Below are 19300 nucleotides of genomic sequence, written 5' to 3' on the forward strand. Positions count from 1 at the left end.
CCAGGAAGGCAGTGTTCAAGAAGGACGGAGCCACCTCAAGGTCATGACTGGTGTGGGCCTTGCTAGACTCTGGGGCACTCAGTGCTGCACCCGCTCCAGCCCCACGTGGCCACCTTCTTCCAGGCAAATGTTAAATATCTGTCTAATTTAATTATGAACTTAATTTAACCTTGCAGTAGAGGGGTGGTTCTCCTAAGAGCTGCTCTTCCCAAACCAGCCCCTTTCCCCGTGAGGTCACCACCTGCTGGTGGTACCAGCATCCTCCTAAGAAACCAGGCACACAGACCTTTGGCATTTTCTCTTTTTTTCTTTATTCTTCTTCCATTCTTCAAAGTGGTCACCTGCTCTACAGACTTCACTTCAGAGGTGTGGGACATCCTCTCTTCATTCCTAGGTGACCCCACCCGAGTGGATCCAGGCCGTCTTCATTACCTTCCTAAATGCTACTAGCTGCCTTTCTCTCTCCCTACTTCACTCCTACCACAATCTACTTCCAGACTAATCTTCCTAAAGATTAAGCCTTGTCGCATTCTCCTCCTCAAAAATCTTTGGGAGGTCTCCACTAGAAAACATCCTGTTATATAATGTGATCTCAATTTCATGTAATGTCACCTTCCACTAAATTTGCATAGCTCTTGTTACATCTCTTCCACGCTGGCTACCTTCTCTTGTTTTATGGGTGCCCACACATAGATTGTATCTCCCCAAATGGATTAGAAGCTACTTGAAATTCATCTTGTCATCAGGGAGTTTAGCAGTTTACTGTGCTTTGGGTGGCTTGTTATTCTGTGTATGGCTTACATTAGGGTTCTCTCTTGGTGTTGTTCATTTGATGCTTGGGTTTTGACAGATGTATAATGACATGTATCCACCCTTATAGGATCATAGAGTGGTTTCACTGCCCTAAAAATCTTCTGCACTCCACCTATCCATCCTTCCATCTGCCCTAACACCTGGCAACCACTCATCCTTTTACTGTCTATAGTTTTGCCTTTTCCAGAGTGTCATATAATGGAACCACAAGCTATGTAGTCTTTTCAGATTAGAATCCTTCACTTAGTAATATGCATTTAAGTTTCCTCCACGTGTGCAATTGCAGAAAGAGTATTAAGTACAATTTTAAATCATTACTGTGAAATGTGAAGCAAGATTGCCACTAAGGACCATCACTGGTAGAACGGATTATCCTTCGCTCTTGGATAGCTGCATATTTTTAACGTAAAAGTAAGGAAACACATCTTAATGTGAGAAGAAATCAAATTGGAATGAAAACCAGGTTTCTCTGAAAAAAGCATTATACTGACATCGATTAACATTTAGTATGTCAATCTGAAAATAATATTTATCATGTGATTTTTTAAAAGTAGTTACTAGCATTTGGCATTTTTAAGTGTTGTATGATAAATGCTGAGATTAATGTATTGATACTTCTCCCTGAGAAAACATTGAAGAATTCAAGTAGAACTTTATAATTAATATTGTGTTCTAAAACGCATCCCTTTTCTGTCCTAAACTGATGCTTTGTTTCACAAATTGCTCTATGTACTCAAATCAACATAAACAATGATTATCATTGCCAAACTCTTCCATTATGTGTGTGACATTGAGAGGTCATATGTGATAGGTGGTGTTTGTGTGGGGAGGGAAAATGGAATAAAGACTCTAAAATGTAATGCACACTCCCTCTTTTTATAGGTGTGATGGTTAATTTTATTTGTCAAATCAGCAAGAATGTGGTGACTAGTTGTTTGGTCAAACGCTAGTCTAGATGTTGTTGTTAAAGTATTTTGAGATGTGGTTAACATTTAATTTGCTGGACTTTGCATAAAGCAAACTACTTTGCATAATGTCGTGCGCCTCAACTAATCAGGTGAAGGCCTCAAGAGCAAAGATTAAGGTCTCCTGAGGAAAAAGGAATTTTTCTCAATACTGAAACATGGAAGTCTTGCCTGAGTTTCCAGCCTTCAGACTCAACACTGCATCAACTCTTACCTAAACCTTCACCCAGCGCGCTTATTTTGTACTTGCCAGCCCCAACAATTATGTGAGCCAATTCCTTAAAATCTCTCTCTCTCTCTTACACACAGACTCTCTCTCTTTCTCTCTCTGGAGAACCTTAACTAATACAATAGCTCTCTTCCTTTTTTTTATTTCTGAAACTTTAGATAAGATATTTTCACTTTACACATAAACATCGTTCAAAAATAATCAAAGTATAAGTCAATACAAATTGTGAAAAATATCCTCTCCAATTTGAATTGAACCAGGGACGAGTACAAAAACATATTCAAAGGTATTTTATTATTTTATTTTTTCCTAGCTTTATTGAGATATAATTGACATATAACATTACATTTGTTTAGCGTGTACAACATAATGATTCAATAAATGTAGGAATTGAAAAATGATTACCACAGTAAGTTTAGTTAACATCCATCACTCAAAGATACTTTAAATGATATAAAAAAACTAGATAGAAAATAAGGTAATTAGGATATATCCTCCATTTCTTTGACTAGTAGTTTGTAGATGAAGAGAATTTGCCAAGCAGTAAAACTATGTCATTCCTCGGTCATTCAATCCAACATATTAATTGAGTTTACACTATCTGACTCTAATCCCAGACTTTGTAGTGCTCCTAGAATATGGTCTTATGTCTCTTCTGTGAAAATCTTTGAATCTAAAACATCTGTCTGCCCAGGCACAGTTTATTTTTGCTCAGTTAATGTCATCTCCACGTTGTGGTCACTTTCCTTCAAGGTCACCTGATGTCACAGTCATGATTACAGTAGCAGGTCTGATCTTAACTTCCTCAACATAAATGAAGGTTATAAATGCCAACAGGGTAACCAAGAATTTACCAGACATTCTGCTACTTCAAGATGATTTCTGAGGGGAGTTTCCTAGTCCTGATCTATTTTATCTCTGCCAACTGTGTAACTAGTATTAAGAAAGCATATCCATTCTGCTCGTAAGATGGGAGAGTCTGTAGGTTGAAATTTCTATCTCACAGTGGTCTTTGGTATACCCCTTCTCAATACTACTTGTCTCTTCTCTCCTGTAAGGCTTATTCAAATGTGGGGCACTATGATTTTATCTTGCAAAGCAAGGATCTCCATCAGGGATGTGCCTTCTGGATTCTTATATGGGAAAAGATCAAGGTTATTACAGACTCTAGCACTTACCAGCTGCAGGACCTTTGAAAACCTATTCCTCTCATCTTCACTTTCTTCAACTTTAAAATGAAAATTACGATGCTTCTCTGATTTCCTCCAAGAACTATTAAAGATGAAATGCGATGATGATGTGTGTAAAAGATGTTTGAGTATAAAAAGCTTTACCAGCATAATCCACCACTGGCTTTTTTCCTTTTTAAGGATTTCCAGATTCTGCTCAAGTATCATATTTAAGTCTCAATGGCACCTAAGCTATTATTTTGAATTCTTTGTGTTTATTACCTGTACTTTGCACATTGGTCTATAAATATCTGAGGTCGATGAATAGTCTGCTTAACCATATGCCTTGTTATTTTCACTTTAAATTTACTAGAACTTGCTCTTCTATGATTGGTTTATCTGTATCATTTCTCTATTTTAATTCACAGAACACAAGTTTTCTGGACATTTGTAAGTCCGACCAAGATAATAGCTATCTTGATCCAATGCAAATTCCTGCCAAACAGATTCTGTTGAGATGCATAAGTCTGATATGCATATTGTAAGTATGAGGTGTGGTCTGTGCCCTTAAGGAACATTCCGCCAAATAGAAAAACAAGAAAAAATAATTTTTTAAACTTTTTTTTTTTACCAGCATTAAGGTTGCTAAAGGCTACTCTGTTCCATGCCTCTCCCAAACAGATGGTTATCCAATTCCATGAGTGATGTTATAGGGCTATCAGTAGCAGGGAGGAGAACCCCAAGAGTTACACCTGTTGGCATTCTACAGCAGTCCATAGGAGGGCCAGGACCTAGGGCATTAGCCTCATTTTTTTAAAAAGATTTTATTTTTAGAGCTGTCTTAGGTTCACAGCAAAATTAAAAGAGAAGTACAGAAATTTTCCATATACCCCATGCCCCACACATCACGACCTCCCCTATTATCAATATTTCCCACCAGAGTGGCACATTTCTTATAATTGATGAACCTACATTGACACATCATTATTACCCAGAGTCCATGGTTTATGTTAGAGTTCACTCTTGAAGTTGTATGTTCTATGGATTTGGACAAAGATATTACTGAAGAACAAGTAAGAGAGAGGTTCAAATATCAATTCTCAACTGATCTTCTTCCCTGAATGCCTCCAATTTCTACCTTCTCCTTCACACCATTAGAAAATCTTGACAATGAAAACAAAAACGTTGTTCACATTTGTGTCTCAGTTATGAAAACACGTTTAATTGATAGCACATAAAATTCTAAAAAAATTGTGTTCAACCACTTATAGGTAGCCCATATGCATTCTCCAATTTCAGTTTAAGTTGAAGAATAGTTCTTGCGGTAAAGAGATTTCTATGACAAACTAAAATAAGAATGACATTCATTTCACCATGTAGAAAATGTAATTTTCATTTTGTTCCTTTGCAGATGGTTGAACCTGTGAATTAAATAATACAAATTAAAAGCCTGTCATTTGTATGCTATTCAGGTGCAATTCGGCTATGAAGTCACTTATCCATGCTATAGTAACTTCCAACTTGAGAAAAACAGGGCAATTTCAGTCAATTGATTACAGCTAATTACTATAGAACTTAAAAAATAGACTTTTCATTCATTTATCTCAGACTGTTTTTGCTATTCAAATTTTATTAGTTTCTTAGGGAGATATATCTCATGAAAGAGTATTACTTGAGTGCCATTTACATAATTGTCGTAACTGATAATTACCTTTTCTAGAATGAATTAATTTTGAAAATGAAGGCATGAACAACGTATATATGCTATATTTTCTAGCTTTCCACATTGGTAAATTAAACAATTTACCAAATTATAATTTTAATCAATAAACAAATTGTACTTGTTTTTCTAATGGAATAAGAGATTCTGGTCATTTGTGCTGAGAATTCGGATATTTTTGAAGAATGAATGAAAATGATTTTCTATTTGTTTTACAAATAAAGCAATAGATGTTTTCTCATTGTGTTTTCTTAGCACATTGCTTCTTGATAGAGAAAACTGGAAATAAACTCTTCTGAAATTATTAGAATTCTTTATGATCCCCCAAATCCTTTAATTGATGTTTGATTAGAAATGTAGGGGAACTGTCCTAAGAATGGGAGCAGCCAAAGGAGCTGGGATAATGTATTTTATTAGTATTTACAGTCTTTCTACTCTTTTCCATCCCACAAGCTATTTAATCTGTGACTGAGTTATTTCTGGATTCTGTGTTAAAGAAAATACATTTGGTCAATGTTGAATGACAATCCCCAATGCACAAAGAACGCAAAATCTAACCAAAAGATAATTCTCCCAGATTATCACCTCAAAGTGCATCCAGAACCAAAAATACAGACAAATGAATGTCACTGCAGCCAAGCCGAAGTCAGAGCTTACAGATTTAGGAAGATGGACGCATCTGTAGCCCAGGGTCATGGCCCTTTTAAGAATACTAGCCAAGACTCCCAGGCTGCAGGTGATCAGCTTCGATCCACACCCAATCAAAAATGCAGTTGGGTTTGTAGGACCTTGGAAAAAGGATTTTAGATTCTTCTCTGATGAACTCTGGTGAAGGCATGGGATGTGAGAAATGGTGTATGAAAAGTCAACTCTGCCAAATTGAGACCAACTGGACATACTCAGAGGGGCCAGTTACCATCATATCTCCCAAAGACTATTGATATTTGGGCCCATAAATATTGGGTTTGCTGCAGAACCAAGGGTAAAAGACTGGGAATGGTAAAAGGATGGGAATAAAGAGGAAATTGGAATGATTTCCAGGTGATCCACCTGAGTACTTTAGATTTTTATTAGTCCAACAGTTTATTTAGCTGACCTTGTTTCATAGAATATGGTGTATTGGGGTAACAAAGTGTGTTTCTTTGATTTCCTAGAGGCAGATTCCGTTTCTCTATTTTTAGAAATTGGAGAAAACTCTGTCCTTTATTCTGTTAGAGTATGCATTTTATCAGATATATTTCTTATGTTTCTGGTATAATACATCTCTCTAAGTAAAAGAGAGAACATTTCCTATAATGTGTGTCATTCGATAATGGAAATATGGATACAGTGTTAGAAGTATTGTTTTAATGGGCCTCTTCAACACATGTTACAAGACTCAATGGAAATGTTCACTGGGATGTCAAACAACTGACAGGTTTAAGGACAGGCATTTGTCCATAGCCCAGGTCAGGGAATTTGGCCAGCTCCTCAATTATCTATATGTCTATGTATTTTTTTTTAGCATCTTCCCCTATAAAAACTTTAGAAATGAAGTTTCTGAAGAAATGAAGATCAGGAATCCAATATTCTGATCTATGGAAGGATGGAGGTGAAGACACTCAACTTCACAAAAGGAGAGAAAAGAATATCTTTTATTTTCCATAATATTCAAGGAAATCTGAGAAAGTCTACTCACAGAGTCAACAGAAGAAAATGAGTATTCATATAATGTTACCCAACTGTTGAACTAAAGGAAATAATAATTAAGGATCAAACAGTGTATATCTTGGCTGTATAGAATCATGAAGGAAATCCAATGAAAAGTCAATCAGATTTTATACCATCAAGAAAACTAATTATCAATGGAAAAGATACTAGTATGATCAGACTTTAAAATTTTTTAAATACTTCTTTGTGAGAATATTTTACAAAATATACTAAACCTCTCCCAGATCTAGATATAATTGCAAGTTCATGCCTCTGTTTTAACTCTAATTGTTGAGGTTTTTTCATCTTTTTGTGCTTTATTTTGCCACATTAACTTTAGGGGATACTGACAAATTCTAAAATTTTTTCAGCTAAAGATTCAGACGTTCTCAAGAAATAAAACAATAGTCCATAAAAGTTTGCAAACAGCATGTATTCTGTCTTTCAAAAAGAATCCATTACAAGTTGGGCTGCAGTCTGAGATCAGCTAGCAAATGTACTGAAGAATACCAGAATCACTACTACATAGCCTTTTATAGGAAAGTTATAAAACTTTCTATGACAAAAACAAGTGAAATCTAACTACACTTCAATAATAGTCCTAACTTCTGTTCCTGATTTTCCAAGTATTTATCCAGAGCCTGTGCTGCTATGTAGAATGTTGGAGCCTAATTACATGGCTCCTGGTTTATACCATCCTAGGGTGTTCAGACTCCATCCAGTGAAACAGTGGAAGGTTGCTACAAAAGGCAATGACATAATCAGATACCTGTTTTGAAAAGATAGCTGGAAATACCGTGGAGAATGAATTTAAGTAGAAAACATACGTAAACCATTTCATACTCTTTCAAAAACATTTTTTTTAAAGACTATAGATTCATTCAGTAACTCAACAAATACTTTCTGAGTGCCTATTCAAATACATCAGAAAATGGTTTTCCTTAAAGAGAGTCCTGGTATTTAATGATAGTTCAGCTGTCTTTTTGGAAAGAATAAGGATAAACTTCTTACTTTTGGTAACAAATCAACATAATTTTACCGTGCTCTTGGCATGCTGCCACATAATATACAGGACTAAATATAAACTATATTCAACAATAGATGGTGAGGACCTAAAAGAAGGCAGAGGCGATGCAACCGAGAAAAAGAGAAATGGGCATAAGTAGCTCTCTTCAGCATTCATGGAGGGCACACACACAGTGGGAAGAGTTTGAGACTAGCTCCTGCTGGCTGGGATTTGAGTCAACTGGTCTACCTGGGATAGACACCATCGGTGAGCCACTAATCTCAGATCCGTGTTCCTCAAAATGAGAAGACGGGACTAAACTCTGATTTCCCTATTAGCTTTAAAGATTTAGTGAGTCTGTTTCTTTATCATATGTAAGAACATGTTGTCTCATATAAGAAAATTAAAGAATTAGAGAATTAACCTCAATTCACGTTAGAAGAAAAACTCATTTCATCAGTCTTCAGCTGGAATTTTCAAATATCCTTGTGACCTTGCTTATAACAAGGAACTAAAGTAAGCCAGGGGTGCAGCATGTAGAGTTCATGCAAAACTGCACTCATATTTTAAATAAATCAGAGGTAATTTTCCAACATAATTTGAGGTCTTAATGAGAAGAGGCAATTTTACTCATGAAATTTCCTTTAATTTTGGTTATAACCTATGCAAAAGGTTAAGGATATATGCATAGCATTTGTTATTTATGGTACTTTTTTAGACTGGCTTTTCATTGAAGTCTCATTCTTTTCTCAAATCTAGAAGGACAGTCTATGTGAAAGGAGCTATTGTTCCTCCATGATTACTCAGCTGCCCTCTGTATAGCATTGTCTCTGTATCATGTGATTTAGCAATATTTAAAATTTGTTTAAATAGGAACAGTAAATAAACACAGGTGGAGAATTTCTAAATATAAAATCTGTTGATTTGTAACTTAGAAGTGAAATTGTGTAGCATATTAATATTTCCATTTAACATAGATGTAATATTAAGACTATTTTAAAGTGTTGTTTTCGTAAAAAAGTAATAAATTATTCTTCCCTTTAAGAGCCACGAGACCACCATCATCCTGTAGTAACAGTAAGCAATGCAATAGTTAGTGTGCTTGTCCATCTTGAGACTAGGTAACCAACTCAGTAAATCCAATGCCTGGGAGGGGAGGTGGAAGGCGAGGGGAGGGAGGGCATGGCAGTGCGGTAGGGACAGTGGGGCTGAAACCAGGTTAGGAAGAGTAAAACCATCCCCTGATAATTTGTATGGAGAAATTGTTCCCATAAATGATGGTTCTGGTTTTTCCCCTATCAGACTAGTTTGTGTTCCTTTTTCGATGGTATGTAAGATAATTTGTCCAAGAATCTTGTTTCAGGTAGGAAGAATGAAGAATGGCCTTCATTTTCAATTCATTTATGAATGTTTGGAACAAATAAGACAAGATAAGCTTTACACGGCGGGGGGGGGGGGGGGGGGGCAAGAGAGAGTTACCAACACTTTCCATTTTTGCTCATAATCATTTAAAAACTGAATAAATCTGAATGTGACTTACAATGAAGAAACCTCTAGCCTATAAGTACTCTCTGCATATGAAAGCAAGTAGATTCACAATGAGGACATACTAACTTGCAGTTTTTAATGTTCTCTTTTCCTCAGACATAGTTTTGAAAGAGTTCAGGACAGTCAGTTTTGGATCTTTAAGCCCAAATCCTCTGTAGGAGAATGAAGACAATGTGAAAGGACTGTCACCTGTTAGGCTCTGTGTTACTCTGTGTTACTGCCGAGACACAGCACACGGAAATTTACGTACTATGGACGCAACGTAGAAGCTTAGCACTCAAACAAAACTAATGCCCAAGGAAGCACTCGGAACTAAGCACTAAGAAAAGGTCAGGAGTCTATATCAAATACCACAGAGGAGAGAATTGTATTTAGCTTTCCAAATTTTACTCCAATAAATAAACCGAATTTTACTCCGATAAATAAATTTTAAATGGAATAAAAAAGCTGGTTCCTGATTACCATTAGTCCTCCTGGTTACTAGCCATGGGAAGGAGAGTCATCTACCTGGAGGCCTTCCGAACCCAGACATCACTGAGAGAATGGGTGGAAGCCACCATCTCTCACTGACCACTGCTTTATCCAAGTGTCTGGAGAGGTAGAGGGTCTTCCCACGGGCACGCTTCACCCTGTAAGAAAAGATCAAGCAAATCTCCTTGGAGGACAGATTTGATCTGAAGAGTAGAAAGCAAACCACACCCATGGAAGCTCTGGCAATCATGGTAGTTTCCCTAAAACTTTCCTTACTGGCCCCTGGCCTCCCCTCATTTGCATCTAGTGTACTGGAAATAGCATGGGCTTGGGTGCCAAATGAATCTTGGTTTAAACCCCAGCTACAGTATTTATTAGGCACCACGCAGTTCAAGATAAGTCATGCTTAGAGCCTCGTTTTCCTCATCCGTCACATTGGCATAATCTAGGACCACGTTCATTAATATGTGAAAGTACCCAGCATGAAGCCCAGAATATAGAAGCCGGTCCCATCGTGCTTGGCTTCGACCTTCTGACTCTACAATTCCTACCTTAATTATTTGTCACTGGCCCCAGGATTTGGCTGTTTGGTTATGTTCTCTCCTATATTTAAAACTTGGCTTTTGTGAATGAACTTTAATCAAAGATAAGTCTCTTCTGTACTTAAAATTTAGTTTTTCTGCATGAAACTTAGGTCGCCGGGGCTTGTTTGTTTGTTTGGTAAGTAGTCTTTGGTAAAGTCCCAAGGAAGCAAACCCTGACCCTAGCCATGTGGCTAGTAAACAGTATCTTTGATAAAAACAACAAGTCTCAACAGTAAATTTAAATGTTTAAGTAATGCAAAAATCAAGGGAAACAACAGACAAAATAAACAAATGGGACTACATCCAACAAAAAAGCTTCTGCAAGGCAAAGGAAACCATCAACAAAACAAAAAGACAACCTAACAATTGGGAGAAGATCATTGAAAACCATATACCTGGTAGCTCAGCTTTTGTTGAAGTTTCAGATCTCTAACGGCATCTGACAGGCTTTCTCCCAGATCCATGCAACTTCTGGGAACTTCAAAATAAAAACAAGGAGGTTTCACTTGTTTTAATTATATCTTTTAATTGTGACTCTGCTGCTTTCACTATCTTTCTCCCTGGGGTTTTACTCTCATTTTCTGGGATTAGCTTTACACTTCACAGCACTCATGGGGTTATTCTCTCTCCACCTCACAAAGCTTCCAGCACCCTGTTCGCAGAGGGAGATTAGTACTTTAGTTAGGATTTCTCTGGAAGAGTTGTCTGAGACTCTGGTAAGTTTTGCATTCATTTAAATAATTAAATATGATATACATAAACCATATTATTGAATATGATTTTGAAAAGATAACACCTAGTTATAATATGGTACACTTTTCTCTAATATTTAATTTTCTCGATTTTCATTCCAACTCTATATTTACGTAAAGAAGTTACTAGACTTTTTTTAAATACATAATTCCCCCTGAGAAGGAAGGAAAAAGAAAAAGAAAAGCACAAATAAATGAAAATAAGAATGCTGTCTCTGGTCAAGCTAAATCGTCTGGTGTCTCCAGGTACACCAGTCAAGCAAGGGAACAGCCCAGGTGCGAGATAAGAAAACTCATCTCTCCTCAAGTGAGCTCCCAGCCTGCTGTTCCGGGTTTCGGACCCTGGGCAAGGGCCTCTTTCCAGTCTTTCCCTCTGTCGCACACACCTCAGCCATGGGGAATGCTGACGGGGACAGAGCCACCTTGTGCTCCACTCACCTCTCCATTGGCTTCAACACAAATTCCCTCCACCCGTCCTCGAGCAGACATCCCTCCTGTGTAGGGGTTCAGTGACACGTGCTGGGTGCTCTACTTGCAAAGCCCAGTTCACTCCTGCACCCCGCCCACCGCCCCTTCTCAGTGTTCAATCCAAGACTACCTTTTCTTCCTGGTGCTAAATGCACTGTGCACACAAGAGATTTCCATTCAGGACCAGTGCTGGGGGTCCATTATAGCCCCCTGTGAGGAATAACATAGATGGGAGAAACCAGAAAATGCATGTTTCACCAATTTACACTTTCTGAGATCTTGGTACAAAACATGGGAAATGACCTACGGCCAAGATGTCAGACTGAATGTCCTTAGAAGCCAAGAGCTCAGAAGGAAAACAAAGAAAGCGGGGCACGTCCCGGAACAAGTATCTCCAAGTGGAAAGTGCAGGAGGCAGGGTAGGAAGGGAGAGCACCGTCTCTTTTTCAGTCTTTGCTCAGATCGTTCATTTAGGGGGCCAGTGGGAAATATTCTCTCCTAACTACCAAAGGGCTATGGGCACCGGGACGATGATAAAATCTCACGAGATTCTCTGAGCCAGCAGGCATTTGTTTTCTGCTGCCCCAGAATCTCCAAGTCCTATGGCTGCTGAAAGGGTCCTCTAACAGATACGAAGGAACAGAGTCAAGGACTGGCCTGGCACAGACCCCAGTGTGCCCCATCTCAGCCTCAGACCTTGGGTGGGTCCTCAGTACAGGCTCCAGCCCCTCCTATAAGCAGAAAATGATTTATCCTCTCTTCTTCCTTCTCCATGAGTCCTCCCCCACATTTCCATGAAGTCCCTCCTGCCAGCTTCTCCTCATATCTGCTTCCGAAAGGCCACTTGTCCATGACAGGGGCAGCCACATCAGTTGTCACAGTTTCACGCACTCCACAATGTGGAGGGTTTCATTTTTTTCATTTTAAAGAGAGGAGTTAACTCTGCACACACACTTTGGGGTGCAGTCAGGCCCTCCTGTCCCTCTGAACTCAGGGCACACTCTGTGGTCCAATCAGATGCTGTGTGGAGCCTCTCCGAGTTTCCATGCTCTGTCTTTTAACTCTCATCGTACTAATTTGATTCTAACTCATAATGTTCTCCATGAAGCTGCAAAAACAAGCAGAAGCTTTCATCACAGGAGGAAGTATTTACCAAACATACATAATAAAAACCATTAGGGGCCAGCCTGGTGATGCAGCGGTTCAGTTTGCCCTCTCTGCTTTGGCAGCCCAGTTTTGCAGGTTTGGATCCCAGGCAGGGACCTAGCACTGCTGGTCAAGCCACCCTGTGGCAGCGTCCCACATAAAATAGAGGAAGATTGGCACAGATGTTAGCTCAGTGACAATCTTCCTCACAAAAAATAAAAACAACCCAAAACCATTAAATTACTTGTTCATTGGACTTATTTGAAGATTTAGTGGCTATCCATGGAAGAATGCTGCATTGTTATCCATATTCTTTTCTTCTGGTTGAATCACAACTTAAGAGAAGTGCTCTGTCATTAAGTATTCCGGTCAATGTTCTCACACTCCAGGAGCTGATATGTAACCAGGAGGGTCACCCTGTTGCTGTAAAACCTTCACCCATGCTCTTATTTATATTGATCTTTGAAATGACCCTCTTGATCATTAGCACTCACAGAAACGTGGAAGACTTTCATTTCTCATGAAGCGAGTCCTCCCCTGACACACTCTGAAGTATTTGATTAGCTCCGGAAGATGTGTTCATTTCCCAGACCTGCTGAGCATCATCCTGTTTCTACAGGAGGCTGCAAATTGAGACTGTGATTGCCCATCCCTTGCGCATCCAGCCTCTGCGATCCGGACTGCAGTGTGGCTCGCTAATGCTGCCCTTCTTTCCGTAAAACTGGCATTCCCTGTTTGCTGGCCTATCAAATAGCAACTACTTTATGCACTTAGAATTCAATAATATTAACCAATAGTACTAGGGCCTATATCTGAGCAGGCTTTCTGTGCTTCCTGTTATAAATGACGGTATTTCACTGTTATATTTAGACATTACAGAAGGGCATGTATAATGCTGTTAAATACTCAGATAAACCATTACCCTAGCTTTTAAAGTATCAGAAAGATTCATGAGGTTCTAGTAATGAGTCCATATCTTTTGATGTTTAATTGTTAAAAAAAAAAAAAAAGTAGAAGAAGAAGAAGCAAAATAATGAGGAGGGATTGTTATTAGGTACCGGAGAGGAAAAGGGTATAATTGAGGAAATACTCTTAACAGCATCATCTAATAAGATAAGAATAATTTAGGAGTCATACATATCAAAAATGGATTTCCTGGGGCCAGCCTATGGCCTAGTGGTAAAGTTCAGCATGCTCTGCTTTGGGGACCTGGGTTTGGGAGTTCAGACTCCAGGCATGGACCTATACCACTTGTCAGCTATGCTGTGGCAGCAACCCACATATAAAACAGAGGACTATTGGTACAAATGTTAGCTCGAAGCTAATCTTCTTCAGCAAAAAAAAAGGATTTCCTTTAGAAGAGAAAAACAGCAGCAACAAAAACAAAATAATTGGCATGTAGCTTGATTGGGCTTCCTCTGAACACAGAAGCTGACATAAGGACTTGGGTGCAGATGGTTTATTTAGAAGATGATCAGGGGCCCGGGAGCAGAGTGAGGGAAGGGAGGAGGAAAGGTCAGCAGAGGATGCGGGAGCAGGTGCTGTCACGGGAAATGAGGGCTCAGTCTTGCTAGGGAACCTCAGAAATGCACCTCACAACTATCTCTTCAAAAGGAGGGAGGCTGGGCATTTGTCCCCCAATCACACCCACTCTGATTCAAGAGGATGACACACCCTGCTGGGGCTGAGTTCCCACAGCTTTGGGGGAAAAACTTGAGGCAGAAAAGAAAAGAGATGCTTCTGGTGCTTGAGGTAAGGCTCTGTCAGGTTCTAGGGGGCTTGTCTCCATGGCTACAGCTAAAGTCAGGAGAGGGCAGAGGGGTTGTCCTGTGAACCCAAAGCATCTGCTTCAGAGCGCCACGTTCGGCCTGACTCCACTCAGATCTCGGCAGCAATGTGCCCTCTCAGAGAATCCTCCCCTGGCGCCACCTCGCCATTCCTCTTCAGCCCCTCACCTTGCTATAATCTTCTTCACACACGTCTCCTTGACACTGCATTATATGGTTCTTTTTGCTTTTTGTCAGATTCCCCTACTCAAAAGGCTACAGCATCTCTGTCGCATTCACTGCTGCCTCCTCGGAACCCACAGCAGGGCCAGACACACAGACAGTGCTCCACGGATTGGTTAAGTTAAAGAACCAATGTCAGTGTGTGCCGTGCGCTAGATTAAAAATTAATCATAATGCCCTTGACTTCTACTTCTAGGAGAATATTTCATGCTTTTAAAGGAATGTCAGGACCCCTTGAACTCCAAGGACCTTCCTGTTAAAAAACAATCTGACTATCTATTATTACATTATATGGATCTATAAACACATAAGTGATATTATATGTGGATATATAAATCTGTCCCTTCTGCAGAGCACCTTGACGGTTGATAAGACATGGAGAAGACAGTGTGAGACCCCAACAAGGCAAACACACCCCCGCAGGACCTGGGACAGAGTGAGTCAGAGTCGGACGACATCTCGCAGCCATCCTGTGAACCTGCACAGCAGGCAGACAGCACTGGGCGGAGCAGCCTAGAGGACAGCAAAGTTTTTCGTGTTAACCAATGGGTAAAGAACCAGACAGTGGAAAACAATTGCTCTGTTTGCTCGAAACTAAAGGAGCTTTCTGGAGCCCCACGGCCATGACAGGACAGGGGCGTAGGAGCACTTGCAGTGGGAGAGAGGAGGTGGGTAGACAGAGAAAGCATCCCCGGCCTAGAAGAAGCATTCAGACCAGCATGGAGACAACAGAAATCCAATTCAAGCCATTATTTTTCTCAAAAGGGATTAAAAAAAAAAAAAAAACCTCATGAAAACAACAGAATCGGGAAAATCCTACAATCAATACATGAAGAAAAAGAGTGACTCAGGAGACCAGCCAGGAGCAGGGAAAAGGAAAGTAAAACCAAGCCCTCACCACAACACCCTGTAATTACGTTTAATCTTAGCTTCTTACATCCGTGCCCAGTCTTGCCAACTATGACACCTGCCCCCAGGACAAAGCACATCTCTGACTTCCTTACGTCTCCCCAGCATGCAGCCACATGGTACTCCTACTGGCCTCACCCCCTCATGCAGCCTCCACCCCTTCTCTGGGGCTCCTGACTCTCGGCCAGGCTCAGCCATGCCTGCACCCGGCTGCGCGCAGCAGCCCAGAGGATCACAGTGGGGCCTTGTCAGTGCAGTTCTCTTGGTTAGGTTCCTTTACAGCTCTTAGCTTGCCCTGAAATTTGCTACCTACATCACCCGTCCCCTTGCGGCTACATGCATCCTGCCTGTCAGGATGTCCCTGAGCTCACGCCACTGAAGCTCTTTCAGAGTAGCTGGAGAAAAACCCACCTCTGTGGCCACACTCGGGCTCTCACCCCCAAACCGCCCGGGAGCAGCTGCGGGGGCCCTGTCCACTCCTGCGGCCAGCCCCTCCAGGGCTGTCCCTACCGTCCTTCCTGCCTCACCTCATTGCTTACAAACTACATTCCTATTTGTGATGTTTCTGAGCCTCGCAACAATACTGTGAGGTTGATATTAATGCGTTTTGTAACTGAGGAAATGGAGGTTCAGAAAGGACGTCAACTGCCTGAGGATATGCAGTTTTTCCACTGCCTGCCTGAGGTGACTGTACACTTTCCTGGTGACATCTGATGCTGTGGCAAGTGGGAAAGACTGAGTGCTAGACTCAGATCTGGATCTGAACCCTGGATCCAGAGTTCACAGGGATGTGCATTTAGGCAAGTTATGAATCTCCTTAAACAACAGTTCCCTTGGATGTAAAATGGAGATAGTGTCCGTTTTAAGGGATTAAGTAAGATGATCCCGCTAACGCATTTAGTACAGTGCCTACCACAGAGTAAGCATTCAGTAGAGGTTAACTGTTGCTGTTATCGTTAGTATTCTTCAGTCATCTGTTCCTCCCCCAGCCCTTCTCTGCTTTAACCATGGTTCCCAACACTGTGTCTGTGTTCTGACAAATGCAGAGTCTCACACACGGTGCATAATCAATAAATCTCCATTGATTGATCAGTGCCTGGCCCTCTAGCACCTGTAAAGATGGAGCTGCAGTAAGTGCAATTCACTCTGCACTGCTCTTCCCCTCTAAGTACAACTAAATACGCTGGAAATTATTCATCAGACAAGGACAAAAGGACTCTGAAAAGCCCTGGAAAGCAGAGGGCAGCCCGGCTAGAAGGATAAACAACCTGGTAAGCTCCTTGAGTTTTCTTTTGTTCTCTCAGATACCCTCTGGACTTGATGCCAGACAGTCCTGCAGCCCAGAACCACCAATGGTAATAGAAAAAAGAGGAAAAGAAAGGAAGGAAGAAAAAGAAAACTACAGTCCAATATCTTTTATAAACTTCGAAATAATAATTCTTAGCAAAATTTTAGCAACTTGAATCCAATAATGCTTAAAAAGAATGATGCAGGGGCTGGCCTAGTGGCTCAGTGGTTAAGTTTGCACGTTCCCTTTTCAGCGGCCCGGGGTTTGCCGGTTCGGATCTCGGGTGTGGACCCGGCACTGCTTGGCAAGCCATGCTGTGGTAGGCATCCCACATATAAAGTCGAGGAAGATGGGCACGGATGTTAGCTCAGGGCCAGTCTTCCTCAGCAAAAAGAGGAGGATTGGCAGCAGATGTTAGCTCAGGGCTAATCTTCCACACACACAAAAAAGAATGATACACCATGATCAGGACAGTTTTAGTCCAGATAGGCAAGGCTGTTTCAGTATTCAAAAATCAATCAATGTAATTCACTATATCCACATGCTAGGAAAGAAAAATCATATGATCATATGAATTGATCCAAAAAAATTTTGACAAATTTCAATACCCGTTCATGATAAAAACTCTCAGAAAAATAAGAATAGAGGAGAAATTCTTCAACCTCATAAAGAATATCTACAAAAAACGTACAGGTAACATCATAGTTAATAGTAAAAGATTGAATGCCTTTTCTCCAAGATCTGGAACAAGGCAAGGGTGTCTGCTCTCATCCCTCTTATCCAGCATAGTGCTAGAACTTCTAGCCACTGCGCTAAGGGAAGGAAAAGAAATAAGAAGCATACAGATCGGAAAAGAAGAAATAAAACTGTCTCTTTGTAGGTGACACAATTAGCTACACAGAAAATCCCAAGTAATCTGCAAAACAACTCTTAGGATTAGTAAATAAATTCAGTAATGTTGTGGGATACAAGATCAGCACACAAAAATCAATTCCATTTCTATGCAGTGACAACTAACAAGTGGAAACAGAAATCAAAAATACAATACCATTTACAAGTACTTCAAAGAAAATGAAATACTTAGGCATAAATCTGGCAAAACATGTGCAGGATCTATAAGCTGAAAATTATAAAATGCTGATGTAAAAAATGAAAGAAGCCCTAAATATTTGGAAAGATAAGCCATGTTCTTGGATTGGAAGGCTCGACATTGTAAAGATGTCGTCTCCCCAAATTGATCTATAGGTTCAACGCAATTCCTATCAATATATCAGCAAGGTGTTTTATGGAGCTACACAAGCTTATTCTACAATGTCTATGGAAAGGGAAAGGCCTTCCAACAACAGAAACAGTTTTTAACAAGACAAAGTGGAAGGAAGCACTCTTCCTGGTGTTAGGCTCACTACACAGCTACAGGAGTCAAGGCAGTGTGTTATGGTGAGGGTCAGACAGACAGGTCGATGGAGCAGAATAGAGAATCCAGAGATACATCCACACGAATGTGCCAAATTAATTTTTGACAATGGAGCAAAAGCAACTCATTGGAAAAGCACAACTTTTATAAGAAATGGTGCTACAGCAATAGGACATTCATAGGGGAAAGAAAGAACTTTACCTAGGGGCTGGCCCGCTGGTGTAGCAGTTAAGTTCACACGTTCCACTTTGGCCTCCCAGGGTTCACCAGTTCGGATCCCATGTGTGGACCCGTGCATCACTTATCAGGCCATACTGTGGCAGGCGTCCCACATATAAAGTAGAGGAAGATGGGCATGGATGTAAGCTCAGGGTCAGTCTTCCTCAAAAAAAAAAAAAAGAACTTTGCTTAAATCTCACATCTTATATACAGAATAACTCAAAATGGATAATGGACTCAAATGCAAAACATAAAATTATGAAACTTCTAGAACAGAACGTAGGAGAAAAACTTCAGGACCTTGGACTAGGAAAAGAGTTCCTCAACTTGACACCAAAGGCACAATCCATAAAAGCAAAATTTAGCAAATTGGACTAAATCAAAATTAAAAACTTTTGCTCTGTGAAAGGCTCTATTAAAAGAATGAAAAGGCAAATTACAGATTGGAAGAAAATATTTGCAAATCACATTTTCAACAAAAGACCAGGATCTAGAAGATATAAAGAATACTCAAAGCTCAATATTAAATAAACAATCCAACAAGAAAATGAGCAAAAGGCATGAACAGATACTTCACTGAAGAGGATGTACAGATGGCAAATAAACATATGAAAAAATATTCAACATCAGTAGCCATTAGTAAAACGCAAATTAAAACCACACTGAGATAACTACACACCTACCAAAACCACTCAAATGAAAAAAAATGTTAACACCGAATGCTGGCCATGATGTGGAGAAACTGGATTATTCATGGTAATGCAGCCACTCTGGAAATGTTCAACAGTTTCTTTAAAACTAAAAATACACTTATATAATCTAACAATTGTGCTCTTGGGCTTACATCCCAGAGAAATTAAAACTCATTTTCACATCGGAATTTATGCAGGAATATCTATAG

General features: G+C 40.0%; 1 long non-coding RNA gene across 1 annotated transcript in view; it reads right to left on the bottom strand.

Annotated features, from left to right (window-relative positions):
- Window positions 1-2321: 2321 nt before the first annotated feature.
- LOC123290002 (uncharacterized) overlaps window positions 2322-19300 on the bottom strand; it is a 49132-nt gene continuing 32153 nt past the window's right edge. The window contains exons 4-7 of the long non-coding RNA XR_011493199.1: window positions 18382-18558; window positions 10590-10672; window positions 9602-9768; window positions 2322-4597 (exon numbers count right to left, since the gene is read on the bottom strand). This is a non-coding gene — a long non-coding RNA (uncharacterized lncRNA). The remainder of the gene's footprint in view (window positions 4598-9601; window positions 9769-10589; window positions 10673-18381; window positions 18559-19300) is intronic.

The sequence above is a fragment of the Equus asinus genome, chromosome 12 (genome assembly GCF_041296235.1).
Source record: "Equus asinus isolate D_3611 breed Donkey chromosome 12, EquAss-T2T_v2, whole genome shotgun sequence".
Classification (NCBI taxonomy): domain Eukaryota; kingdom Metazoa; phylum Chordata; class Mammalia; order Perissodactyla; family Equidae; genus Equus; species Equus asinus.